This window comes from Sipha flava, unplaced genomic scaffold (genome assembly GCF_003268045.1).
Source record: "Sipha flava isolate LNK unplaced genomic scaffold, YSA_version1 103_pilon_pilon, whole genome shotgun sequence".
Classification (NCBI taxonomy): Eukaryota; Metazoa; Arthropoda; class Insecta; order Hemiptera; family Aphididae; genus Sipha; species Sipha flava.
In genome coordinates this window covers 584908-597000 of record NW_020271717.1, presented here as the reverse complement: position 1 = coordinate 597000, position 12093 = coordinate 584908, and positions in this window count along the sequence as shown.

Genomic DNA, 12093 nt, shown 5'->3' with positions numbered 1-12093 from the left:
TAGAAGTTTCAAGACAATCAGAAAAAGTTAAGCTATGCCACAAGAGCCCCAAACTTATTTATTTTTGATTTTCATAAATTATTTTATATTTTAAATTCTGACCAATGAAATATTAATTTTTTACAAAATTTTATCTAACAATATTTGTATAAAATACTTTTTTATGAATTTTACATCCTTTACTGTTTTTCATAGAATTATTATTTTACAAACAAATAGCGTTTTTATACTAAATTTTGTTTATTTTTATAATTTTGTGGACAAAGAGTACCATTGTGACATCCAATATAGAACGTTTATTTTGTTAACTATAATCTATATCAATAATCAATATAATAAGTATTATAATATTGAAATATAACTTACTTCATGCATACAATAGAAAAGTATTAAGTATAAATACAATGTACATTATGGTTTATTTTATCGGTTTGTTGAAGATAAAATGCAATACCTAACTAAATTCAATAAATATCTATTTTTGTCTTATCTTATCTTGGATAGTTGAATATGGATTATTTCTCGAACTAACTGACCCGTACTATATATATTGTTTAAAGAGGTTTTAGTTTTGTTGTGACTTTGGTTTCAACATTATTATATATCTTGATATCGGGACAGGAGTTGATCAGGCTAATGCAATATTTCAAACACTTGAAGATTGGTGTATTATAGATAATATTCAAGCATTATGCTGTGATACAGCTGCCTCCAATATGGGTCGTATAAAAGGTGCCTCTGTTTTATTGGAGCATTTACTACAGCGTAATATTTTATACGTGCCGTGTCGGCATCATATTTTTGAAATTGTATTGAGGAGTTTATTTGAAGTGAAATTTGGTATAACTACATGAGGTCCAGACGTTCCAATTTTTAAACGATTTAGAGAATTTTGGTCAAATGTAAATACTACAAATTTTGAACCTGGTATCAAAAATGAATATGTTGAAAAATTATTGCACAACGTTAGTACAGAAATAATAGAGTTTTGTATTAGTTATTTAAATGAAAATCTCCCTAGAGAAGATATAGGGAACTGTTAGAGTTAACCATAATTTTTCTTGGAGGAGTACCACCACGAGAACTCTCATTTAAAATACCTGGAGCCATACACTATGCACGGTGGATGGCCAAAGCAATATACTGTTTAAAAATATATATATTTCGAAAACAGTTTGATTTAAAACAACGAGAAGAAATATCTATTGCTAGTATATGCGTGTTTATTGTTAAATTATATGTAAAGGTTTGGTTTAAAGCTCCTCTAACTTCCAGTGCGCCACTACAAGATTTAACATTTTTAAAAGATTTAATAAAATATCAGTCAGTCGATCAGAGTATTTTAGATATATCCATAAAAAAAAATGTGTGGGAATTTATGGTATTTATCTCCAGAAGCTGCAGCATTCTCATTTTTTGACGAGGATGTCTCCATGGAAACAAAGAAAAAATGATAACGGCTTTAAATACGGACTCCGAAGACGAATTCAAAAAACAATATATTCTCAAACCAAACCAAGTTGATTCAATTTTAAACAAAGGTCTTGAAGATTTTATATGTTCAGAATCTATGACACTCTTTAACCGCTTCAAAATAAATACTGAATTCCTAAAAATTGATCCGTCATCTTGGCAAAATAATGAAAACTACAAAAAAGCTACAGCTATAATAAAAAAATATACCTGTTGTCAATGATGTTGCTGAGCGAGGGGTTAAACTAATAGAAGAGTATAATGACAAAATAATTAAAGATGAAAGCCAAAAACAATATTTACTGCAATTTGTGTACGACTATCGTAAAACATATCCAGATTCAAGAAAAGGTACACTAATGAAGAAATAAAATTGCATGTAATGATGATAAATATTACTGTCATTTGTCACTTACATGACATTGTTTTAGTCTGTTTAGTGTTTATATTACATATTAGTATATTACATTTATTTTATGATATGAAGCAATAATTAATATAAATTTTTTTAATTGTCAAATAAAATTTACTCAAAATTTCTAAAATCAAATATGATAATTTGCCTTTTTACCATAATAAGTATGTTTATACATTTTTTTTCTTTTCTTTTATAATTACCTTAATAAATTGTAAGTTTATAATAAAATAGATCAGAATATAAATTTTAGAAAATATTGTTTTCTTAAATAAAGTTAAGTATACATTTAAAAAAGAATATTTATTTTAGGACCTGCGATTAAAAAAACCAAAAATTTTTTTTTCTTGAAAAATCAAGGTTTACCAATCTTTGGCGCTCTTGTGGCACGGGTTAATTATTTTCAATCATTCCCAAACTTTACAAAACTCATTTTTATCACTATCCAAACGACATTGGGGGGTTTTATTTGAATAAATCAGAGATCGAAAAATAAGGACCACCCTAATATAGGTGCATGCAAAATATTTTTATCGTTTGCATTAAGTTTGGGAATTCGGATATTTATTACTTTTATATTTGTATTTTATAATACATCACAATTTAAATTATTTATTTTTGCTATGCTGCAAGTCGATCGTTTATTCTTTATGAAATTTTCAATCAATTTTAGTAGTATATAAATATATAATAAAACAACATTTTATAGAATATATTTGCTTATAGTTCTCTAAAATTAATTTAAACTGTGAAATATTTAAACAAGAAGAGTTATTATTTATACAACGTTTATTAAACAGTCAGGTTTTAAACGTGATGTTAATAATGAGTTTTTATAGACAATTTATATAAGGACTTATAAAAACTAAAAACGAATCGCGTAAAAACAAGATTGTATTATAAAGGATTCACTGTTTCGTATGTATATATGTATGTATGTATGTAACTATATAATACAAACTGGTTAAGTTTGCAACCGACATTTAATTATTGATTTACCATCACATATTAGCTTTAGGGCGAATCTCAACCGCAGCACAATTTGAGCAATCAAAATTAGTTCTACGAAAGTTCAGGAGAAATTAACGAAATTTTTGTTGATTGTCTAAACTTTGTTTCAATTAATGTACTCGAAATGCCAAAATAAGTAAGGAACTACGAAACGAACAAAAGGCAAACATTATTAGTGACATTTTAAATTCTTAATCTTATCGGCTGTTTTTTGTTTTTTTTTTTTATTTATTTGTTTTTTTTTTACGTGGTTTCGTAACAGCCATTGATAACAACAATATTTTACTTAATTTTCAGTTAAATTCGATATTCAATGTAAAAAAATATTGATATTTTTTAAAAAGAGATGCGTATGTAATATTTTACACTGAATGAATTCGTTGGCTAGGACTAAATTTTACTTTTGTACTAAGTGAGAACAGGTTGAATTATGAGATAGCCGACGGTAGACGTTCAAAAACGTTTTAAGTGAGCACTTTAGTTGTACAAAACGCATTTTTAAATTAAAAATTGAACACATCAGTCAATGGAAATACTCTAGGGCCCACAGATAGTAGATACAATCACTGTCCGAAAGAAAAATAAACAGTGTAAAAAGGAAAATTTTTTTAAATCTAAAATGAGTCCGATATTTCATAGATCGATACCCAAACCATTTGTATTTCATAAAAAACATATTAATCATATTTTAATATATTTTATATTACTATGGGTTCGTGCTTTGATTTTGTTTTTTCTCTTTTATCATGTACACGCGTGAAAAAAATTGACGGAGCAATTTGTTATTATCTTTACTATATCTATATTATCTTATATTCTTTACAGTAAAACCCGTATATTTTTAATTTCAGAATAAAATATAACGATTTGTACGATCATGTGATGTTTTTAACAAAAACTATTATATTATAATATTTGTGTTTTTGTGTATACATGTATGGGTGTGACGGCTGTGCCGAATATTATTGGGAAATGGTTTGAAAAAAAGCGCAATAAATGTGACACATAATCACATTTGCTGTGTGCCATAAAAAATATTTCTCCATAAAAAAATTTCTTTTGAACAAAAAGAAACTCCCGCTCCCGCCTTCACGTTAGTCACACTAAATAAGAGAGTCTCTACTGGTTTTTATTACGGTGAATTTAGCCGAAACACTTAGGCGAGATGACATTCGTGATATACTAAGATAATAACTAATAATTAAGTTTTTACACGTGGCTTGGTACTTTCTGCGCTCCGGGTTGTTGTTTTCTTTAAAACGTTATAAATCTTCAGATATGAGTGTTTATGGTATAATAATATGCTATACCACACTATAATTTTATTCAGAGTGAATGGACAATATTAAGGTATAAACGCTCTTCACATTTTTAAATGATTTTCAGTTGGTTACGAGTAGATATTTTCAAAATCAGTCCTTAAATCAAAATCGTTCATAAGTCTATAGTTCGTTTATAATTCAGAATCGTTCATCAGATATCTGATAAGTAGGACCCGGATTTAAATACACTTAAAACCATACAAATTGCTCTAAAAAATAGCCGAAAATGTCCTTAAAAAAGTGCATTTTACCACAAAAATGAACTTAAAAATGAAATAATTACCTTAAAAATTGCATATTATTTTTTATTTTGGGTATTATTTAACACATTATTTAATACATTTAAATCACATTCACACGTAATACGAGTAACGTCTGTGAAGTAGTACGAACTAAAGCTAATTATTTGTTATTTGACCGAATACTGGTGACGTTCCATAGTCAATAATAAATTAAGATAAGATAAAAACTGAATCAAAAAATAAAGATTGACAATATGTATAGAAAAACCCGATAAAGCTACCTAAATATCAAGAAAATAATTTGTCTTTTGATTTTATTTTGAATTGTACTGAATACTGAATAGTATACTAAATTTGTTTAGTATATCAAACAAATATGCATTAAAAACCAATAATACTAAAAATGCTCTAAAAATGAAAAAACGTTGAAATATGCAAAAAAAAATTGCAAAATAAAATTTGTAGTTTTGAAACCCTCATTATATGAAACGAATTAGAGAGCATTGTGTATGATCAACCAAAAATATATGGACTTTGCATTGAAATCTGGACCCTACTGATAAAGTTATATAAGTATTTTAATATAATGCTATTACCGAAAATAAAATCACCGTTTTTTTTTTTTTTTTTGTTCTAGTCTTAAAAATTAATGTCAATACGCAAAGACATACTTTGTTTTTTAATATACGAGTGTTATATATTTTTTTATTTATAAAAACATTGCATACATTCAAAGAATATATCTACTTCTTTAAGCTTAAAGTTTTGATGGAGAGTTACATTCGAATTGATTTATGAGATATAAAATCAAAATGATTTATTAATTATTAACTTAAATTTTGATACTTCGTAAGGAGTTTTAGAGAAACTTTGAACCCAAAGAATTTATTCAAATATAATTGGTAGTAATGCTGTAAAATATAGATTCTTAACCTTTTATTGGCCATGGACCCTTTTAAAGCATAAAATATAATCATGGACTCCCCTTCAAAAAAAAATTTATATATACATAAATAAATTTATCTTTCAAGTCTTTCAACAAATATTATTATCTTAAAAACGTTATCGAAACAAATTTATTTTTGGCTTATTTAAAAAAACTCACAGCCACCGAGTAACCATCTAGGGAACTTAAGGAGTCCACGGACCCCCGGTTAAGAATCTATGCTGTAAAACAAATACCTTTAAAAAACGCTCAACTTAAAACGCTGTGCAACTGTAATAATTAATAGTTGTTATGATTTTGGCCTAAATAAAATTACATTACGAATAATTCGTAATCACAATTATTGTGGCAGTACAGTTTACGTTGAATTTATTATTATTTCCATTGTGTTTTTTGAAATATCATTATTTGATTTTGAAATACATATTTAATGTACCCTCGTTGCGTAACAATCATTGTCGATTTTAGTTTGGTAGTTGACTAATCGTTTTTCTTCTATAAATCATATTTTACGATTACGAACTTATTTAAAATTCATTGCTCCCCTATTTTACGTTCTCTTTTTTTTTTTTTTTTTGTAATTTTTAGGGTGCAAAAGTAAAGAAAGTTTTCAAGTGCAAAACGACATGTCGATGTCCCCTATGATGCACTGACACCAACTACACATCCGTCGTGCCTCCGGAACTGTATAATAAATAACATGTTATTTATATACGGCAAGATTCTTAATAGATTTCAAACTCCCCCTATTTTTTTTTTTTTTTTTTTTACTAAAATATTGTAGTTTTTGAATAACAGTCGATTCGAATAATAATGGCTGCTTTTCTGCGCCCCGTTTTTATAAAAACTTATTTATATTGTTGTACTGCAATCTATAAAATCTATTTCATATCAACATTTTATTAACGATTCGGCAAAGCGTTTCGATTATTTACGTCTTGTACGTGATAAAGAAGTATTATGTAAATTTGGTATCGGATATGCATTGTACAATATGCATAATTACATAGTAATTATTATATAATCTTATGTGTAAATGAAATAACGGATTCTCGTTTATTTTGTTGAAAAATAACCAAATGTTTAATCATTATAATGTTTAAATATGTCCAATGATTTTTTTTTTCGGCTGTAGTATGAAGACTCGAAATCTTAAATACATATACCAATTATACTTTTCTATTTAAAATCAAATTTCACTAATTTGTAACGAAAAATAAAATATAGTTTATAAAGCACATTATTATAATATAGATAGTCATCTGGTAATAAATCAATAATTATTGTTTTATTAGAAACGATGTATAAATATTCTTATCAGCTTATTTTTATATTATGTTTCAATGCTTTTCAAAGAGAAAAATGCGAATATATATTATTAAAGCATTAACTGATACTGCATGAAAATATCCTTTTTAAAGTGTGTTACGAATCGTATCGGAAACATAGAAGATATAAATTATCGTATTTATTGCTAATGTCGCATAAAATCACCGATTTTCCGATGAAATTTAATATTTTTAGATAAAAGTTATAAATTGTAATACATTATCTAAAAAGTCGAAAAACGCAGTGCGCAAAATAAAATTGCAATCATATTTATACTATTCAGATACGGAGTCACAACCTGAACAAAAGAAAGAATAAGGAGTGCTGTCAATAAATGGAAAACTCATCCATATTTCATACTTGCTAACCCGTAGCGTTTTTCAATATTATAAACACAGTGTTCAAATGTTATGATATAATTATAACATCGAAAATGTAATACAAATTAAATGCAGCGAAGCTATTATCGATATGAATAATAACATGTATACTTCAGCTAGCACCTGAATACGATATAAAGATTAAATTTTTGACGAAACGTTTTAATTTGAATATATTAAAAGTGCCGTCAAATTAATATTTCACAATATGGTTGCGCCGTATCGTGGTACAATTCAAATAATTTTTAGCTTAGGTAATAATTGCGAACATCTCGTGAATAGTTTTACGCCACCAATAATGTTCAGTTAATATAATTCGCATTCGCTTTGCGACCCATTCCCTAAATTAAGTACGAGTTGAGGCCACATTTTATTTATCACTTCATATCAGCGTTACCTAGAAGACATCACGAGTAGGTTGGCTGAGTCGTCTCCCAAAAATTTGTTTTTTTTTATTATTTAATATTATTTATGTAAAAATGGCAAAATGTATGGTAATTTATGGTCATATGAATTTTTTTTAGATTATTGGTTGGGCAAGAACTTAAAAATTAATGATTTAACGAAATCAAACTGCTCTATTTCTCTTTGTCATCTGTTGTCTTATAAATGCTTCTTTTTTCACATATTTTCTTCGTTTTTATTCCATTGCTTCTTTATTTGAGAAACGTTTCTGATTGAATTTCTATTAACACATCAATAAAATTAAAGATGTTAGGATAACTAGAATATAACGATGAATTTAGATGTGAATGAAAACTTTCACAACCGTTAGTGGTACGGTTACAGCTAACGAAAAACCGTTGTCAAATATTTGAGGGAAACATGGCGTCCGGGGATATATAGTTTTCGAAAACATAGTCGGTAAATTGTACATCCCGATCATCTTTAGCGGGGAATATTGCTAAAAAGTCATCCGTGAAATAATGAATGACGTTGTCAGAATCCAAAAATGGCAAACCAAAAAAATTTTTTAAATAATAGATAACTTTCATCTGTATTTGTGTTATATATTTTCGTGAATCCTGAACTTTAAAATGTGTAGCCTTCGTAGAGAATAATTGGCTTCGATTTTTCACTAGGTAATTACAAATTTTAAAAAAAGAGTTAGAAAATGTAGTATAAAATAAGTTATTTCAAGTTAAGTCACATGCTATCGAAAACAATTTTCAGTCATGAAATCATCTAAGAACTAAAAAAAAAAAAAACACTACAAAATAAATCAACTTCCGAGCTCTAGTAAAAAAGAACAATAAATATTATAAATTTTTTTTTTTTTTTTGAATTATCGATGTATCGATATTTTCTAAACCGATAAAATTGTTTATCGTCCCTAGGTATTGAGTGGTGAACAGAACACTGTAATATTTTTTCGTTTGAACTATCGACGTTATGGTGGGTACTTTAGATAAGATACTACCGATACTGCGGGCACGAAATAAATACATTTCCCGGGCCGCAATTAACTTAGTGATAAAATATGACCGGGTCACAATTCACCGGTGTTCAACGCGTTAATGACATGTCGCAACTCACCTACAGCCGTTCATACTGCTTCGGGTAATAATCGAAAACCGAAAAACACGACCCTAACGCGTACGTGTGTCCATCATCAACGTCACCTCCGAGCGGCATAATTTAATCCTCGGGTCCGCATTCAATTCATCACGGTGTGACGATACATCCCGTTAAGGAAACTTCTTACCGGCGTGCGGTACCTGTACGCAAGACGGACGTATCGTTCGCGTGTATGTATAATGTTGTTACATTAACGACCGGTAAGTCGCGAGCGCAATATAATAACGTGCAGACGTTTATTTTTTCGCCGTACGATTGCAATTAAGTTGATTGTATTACGTTAGCCATTACACAAACCGGAAACGAGATTACTTTCGCAATGTGTACTCTCGAATTGCTTCGCGTTACACTTTATTGCTACTACTCGGTCGTCAGTCACGACGATAAAACGTGTTGTGCGTTGCCCCGTATTGCTGCAGTACTGTTGCGTGTGTACCGGATGACAGATTTCAATTGAACGCCAAGCTTATGTATGCGCTCTCGCGCCAAGGTGTCCGCCAAGAAACGTGCACGGCGATACGCTTCTGAGAAGTATTTACAAGTATTTTTTTTTTTTTTTTTTAGTATTTCATTCGATGTGTCGTTCTACTCTTCCAACGTACTTTTCGGTACTTTTAATGAAAAATTTGTCATCGAACTTCCAACATTTCGGAGGACTGTCGACGGTACACTGTAATAATAAGAATGATTAAATAGTGAATTAATTTTTTTTTTTTCTTGTTACGAGTTGTTACAGTGGTGTGTGTTTAATTTTGGATGAAATCTCGGTGATCCGAACTAAACTCGATTATTTTTTTACTGACCTTAATTATCATTGATTGTTATTTCTCCTATAGGTATTTTACACTTTCAACCAAATTAATCGGTTATATTTATGCGTTCACACGTCCAGTCATTTCGAATTCACATGCAATAATACAGCATTGCCTGGATTGCTGATTATCTGTAGCGTTGTAAACCATTACATTATTTGTTATAGTAAATTCAAAGTAAACGTTTGGCAAAGTTAAATGGCCTACAACAGTTCATTAGAGATTGTTATTTGTTCTTAAATTTATACTTACCTAAATATATTGCGAAGCTTAACACTAAGCACAGGATGTTTTTTCATCAAGTTTAAGATTCTAAATCTACTACATTTAAATGTACCTAAATAAAAATAAATGTTCATTTATGTGTTTGTAAAATTATTTAACAAGAATATTTTTATTTTTTTTTTATACATTTTAAATGGCGCTAATCTTAAATAGTAAAGTAAATATTAATATTACAACATTATAATATAATCGTTCTGACGTACGTGATCCATCGTTTAGGGTTAGTTAAACATTTTAATATACATCTTATCCTGTTCTTTCAAAAAATATATCGTTATGATTTTATTCTACGTCACACGTAACTAATTCAGATTTTCTCAAGGGCGGTTTTTTAAGTAATTTTGATAATTATAATTTTTATAATTCAAAAATTACGATGAACTAAAATTTTAAAATTAATCAAAACTACATAGGAAACTTACAACTTATATAATATAACATTGATGTTTGAATAATAATGGTAAAGATACAATGTTTACATGACGTGTGTATACTAAATATATTATTAAACACGTACCATAATACCGTATAACAGAAGACAAAAATAATGAAAAAGTTCAATGGACTTCAATTTATTTTACTTTTTAAAAAAAAAGTACGATGCATGCATAAACGTATTTCGCATAGTTACGATATTCGAACCTACGTATTAAAATTGACAATTAATTTGATGGAGTGGAAACGGTTTATTGTTAGTATTTCTACATTAATTATAACTAGAGTCATCGTAAAAAATTAATAAACTTCAACATATATTGTGATATATAATTACTGTTGTATTGTATTAAAATTTCAATTCAAAATTTTTTTTTATAAATATCAAAGTCGATAGTTAAAAATGTCTACATAAAAATAATAAATGAATCATCGGTATGGGTGTAACATTGGTAGAGGAATAATCCGATAAAATAACTTGCTTGCGTTTCTGTGTGACGTTTTAAAATTGTACAAAAATGACAATCGAATGAAATACGATTAATTCAAAACATATTGTTTTCACTTAAAATATTTATAACCAATATAAATTTTTATACGCAATAACGTAGATAACGAAAAAACATTGATCAGCTAATGAGTGCTTTGAAATTATTATATTTATATTTCTACATTAATACTTTTAAAACCAATAACTAATTATTTGTTTAATTAATTCATGGTACCAAATATTTATACTTGTTTAGTTAATTTTTTAATAAATCATATAAATCTTAAATATTTATAAGTATAATAATTTTAACTGGGTAAATATTTCATTTGAATTTATTAAACGGTATAATATTGTATAAAGCTTACAATTTAATGTAAAAGTAGATCACTAGATATTATTATTATTTTATTTTTTATCAAAACTTTTCGTGCAATTTGTTTAAATAATTTAAAAAAAAAAAAACAATAAAACGGAATCGCTCTAAATTAAAACGTTTGTTGTAAACAAATATTTAGTAAAGCTTTTGTTTGCAGTACAATAGTTAGTTATTCGAGTGATTCTTTAAAGTAAATATCGGTAGATAAATTTCAATAGTTAAATTTAACAAGTTTACAAGAAATAATTGTTGCCTTATTAATGTTATTTTGTTTTACGCAATGACGGTGTGTATGATCACAAATATTAATAAATCTAATCAAATATCAAAATTGTTAGATTTTATCACATTTTTGTACAAAATGGAATAGTTTTGTTTGCAATCAAGATATTAAAATGCATTATTAATTTTTTTCTTTCTAAAAATATCCGTCTAATACAGAAATGGCCAATCCGCGGTCCACCTTGAAAAGTCTGTGGCCCACTAGATTAATCAAACATTTACAAAAAAAAAATAAATATTTTTGTCCAAATTAAATATTCTGGAATGCCCTTACAATCCGTTTTATGCGTGACCATGTTATGCAAGTAGTCATAAAAACAGTGAATTACCGCACTAACAATTTAAAGAGTACTTGAAAGAATTTGATTTCATTTCATTCTGTTTATTTCAAATACTAATATAATTTTATAAGTGGGCCGCAGGATCGAAATGTATTTCCAAAGCGGCCCGCAAGATCATTTGGTTTGGCCACCCTTGATCTAATACATTAATTTATTTTCCCGATGCTGGATGTCCATTTCGTATCGCACGATATGTGGATAGTTTAAATGTCATTGACTGATTCTGACCTGAGATGTCGTACGTTTCGCCGATTATATTCATATATATATATTCATCATTATATATTTCCACGTGTAATCAGTGAAGACTGTGAATAAAATATTTTCGTTGGAATCGACTTAGAGCAACATGTTCACCGAAATGTTTGAAAAT